The 3,051-nt window shown below is 40.5% G+C and overlaps 1 protein-coding gene across 7 annotated transcripts in view; it reads left to right on the top strand.

Moving 5' to 3' along the window:
- The first annotated feature begins 1,853 nt into the window (after nucleotides 1-1,853).
- The window catches only part of LOC132848973 (adhesion G protein-coupled receptor L2-like), a 143,727-nt gene continuing 142,529 nt past the window's right edge, over nucleotides 1,854-3,051 (top strand). For all 7 annotated transcript variants that reach the window (XM_060875098.1, XM_060875101.1, XM_060875100.1 and 4 more), the window contains exon 1: nucleotides 1,854-2,295. The gene's annotated coding sequence lies outside the window, so the exon portion shown is untranslated. The remainder of the gene's footprint in view (nucleotides 2,296-3,051) is intronic.

A 3,051-nucleotide genomic window follows, 5' to 3' on the forward strand; every position in this document is an offset into this window, starting at 1 on the left:
TAGATAGATAGATAGATAGATAGACAGGTTAATGGTCAGTGAGGTGGTTGGATATCCAGACAGACAGACAGACAGACAGACAGACAGATAGATAGATAGATAGATAGATAGATAGATAGATAGATAGATAGATAGATAGATAGATAGACAGGTTAATGGTCAGTGAGGTGGTTGAACATCCAGACAGACAGACAGGCAGGCAGATAGGTAGATAGATAGATAGATAGATAGTAGATAGATAGATAGATAGATAGATAGATAGATAGATAGATAGATAGATAGATAGATAGATAGATAGATAGATAGATAGGTTAATGGTCAGTGAGGTGGTTGGACATCCAGACAGACAGACAGACAGACAGACAGACAGACAGATAGATAGATAGATAGATAGATAGATAGATAGATAGATAGATAGATAGATAGATAGATAGATAGATAGATAGATAGATAGACAGGTTAATGGTCAGTGAGGTGGTTGAACATCCAGACAGACAGACAGGCAGGCAGATAGGTAGATAGATAGATAGATAGATAGATAGATAGATAGATAGATAGATAGATAGATAGATAGATAGATAGATAGATTAATGGTCAGTGAGGTGGTTGGACATCCAGATAGACAGACAGACAGATAGACAGACAGATAGACAGACAGACAGACAGACAGACAGACAGATAGATAGATAGATAGATAGATAGATAGATAGATAGATAGATAGATAGATAGATAAGCAAACAGACAGATTTTTTCTATTTATCCAGTACAGCATTTAGCCATGTAATGTTAGAGTCCTTGTACCTGTTTTTGAGTGTCACATGTTTATCAGTTTAATGCCCAAAGCGACTCAGTACATCATTGTGTAATGTGTTTACACAGAGAACTACAGTCGCACATAACACACTGAACCCACTGATTTCTTAGACTTGTTGATCAAACCTGCTGAAGTGTGGAGGGACAAACACAATTTTGTACTAATTATTCTCTCTGCGCTGACATTATGAAATGCATCGTAATACATTCAGATAATCAGTCGCGTCCTGGTTGAAATCGCTCTCCATTCATTCAAGACGAATTTTCGGCGCCTGACTATCAGGAGTGAGCACATGCACACGCAGGAAACGTAGCTAGGGTCTGTCAATCAAACAGCTCAAAGAACAGCTTTAATTGTGGTATGTTTAATCAGTAAAGATCAGTACTGCATAAACACCTTTGTATGTCCAGTTCCTCTCAAGGTAGATTTCCATCACCACTCTCTTCTCCAGCTTGATCTACATCCACAGCTGGATTGCTGCAAAGCTGCTTTACCATATCACTTGTTAAAAGAACTGCACAAATCAATCGGATGAAATCGAAAAGGATTATTTGTTTGTTTGTTTGTTTATTTGTTTGTATCCTGAACATTTATGATCCTACTACATACAGTGTAGACTTTTACATGTTCTTGCTGTATCTGTGGGATTCTTCTGGGTTTTCTAATACCTCCAAAAAAAAAAACTAAAAACATGTAGGTGGATCAGCTACTTTAAAATTGTCCCTAGGTGTGAATGTTTTCAGTCATTTTATTCCATGAAATGTGAGCTGACAAATATGACAAAATACGCTGCTTTAAAAAAAAAAGTAATAATAATAATAATAATAATAATAATAATAATAATAATAATAATAATAATAATAATAATAATAATAATAAAAAAATCACAGATTGCATCTTTAATGTTCTTAACAGTGAGGGGTTGGGACGTGAGCACTCTCATTACTCCAGTTCCAGTTTCTGTCCAATCCACTGGCCGGTCCTGTCCGGGTTTTGTGTGCGTCCTTGTTTCGAACGCAGCTGCTGCAGAGACACACTCCAGCGGCCCCTGTGCATTTCTGACATCCTGCTGTCGGAGCTCGGAGCTGGACCGTGAGCGCATTGGAGCTGCAAGTTCACTTCCAGTCGAGTCTGTGAACTCTCTCCACTCCTTTATTCACAGTCGTAGTCGATTCTTTTTTCCTGAACCATGCAGAGACGGTGTTTCGCGTCGATTTTGACTCGCGTCTGAGCGCCGGCGGGTTTGCTTTCTCTCTCTCTTTCAGTCTCTCTCTCTCACTCTCTCAGTCTCTCTCGGTCTCATTCATACGCGGGGTCTTTACTTTTTTTTCCTACGCGCAAAAGAAAACATACCGGCCCGGTTTCACCCCCCAGCCGTGCGCTTTTTGGTGATGGAGTTTAGCCGGTGGCCGGGAGCCGCTACGTGAGACGTGTGAAGGCTTTTTCTGGTGCTGCACCAAAGCAGACCGCAGTTCAGCGGGTAAGTAAACCTGCTATAACCGCTTATTCCTTACCACACACTCACACACTACTGTGCATGGATACGCGAGTGCGCGCTCCTGCAGCGCTGCTTGGATTTCTGTTTGTTTTTCTCTCCCATTTGTGCGCAACAGGGTGCGCATTTATGTACATCGGAAGTCCGGTGTTGTGAGTAAAACTTTCAGGACATTTTTCTACATTTGTTGGAGTGTGTGTGGGGATTTTGTCCCATATAAAAGCAGGAGGTTACACCGTTTGGTAGCAGCGCTTTATCCCGACATCGCCTGAGCTCTGTGTTAGATCATTCTCACTAAAGCGAACCATTGGGAATGTTACAGTCCCTATTTCATTTCTTTTTATTCTGAAAATGAGCACACTGCCAGATGTTGTGTCGCCCGTTAAAACCCCGTTAAACCCTAATCTCGGTCGGATTAAGGGCGATGGGATTTTAAATTGTGGGCTCTAAAGCATGAAATCAGTCATGAAATTGGGAAAAGGATACAGTGGTAAAGAGATCAAAATACTTCTGATAACTCCAATGAATGCACTTTTTTTTAAAGCACCCGTTTGCCACTGTGACCTTGTGCCTTTATTAGTGTTTCTATAACAACACTACTACTACTAATAGTAAGTAGCATTGAATCTAGGTGAAATTAGTATGATTGAGGAATTGTTTGCACACTGCGGCACATATGAGATCTGTTCACTGTACATGTATAATTCATCTATGGGCTGAAGCCAGCCTTGTTGACACACA

This window comes from Tachysurus vachellii, chromosome 7, assembly GCF_030014155.1.
Source record: "Tachysurus vachellii isolate PV-2020 chromosome 7, HZAU_Pvac_v1, whole genome shotgun sequence".
Lineage (NCBI taxonomy): Eukaryota > Metazoa > Chordata > Actinopteri > Siluriformes > Bagridae > Tachysurus > Tachysurus vachellii.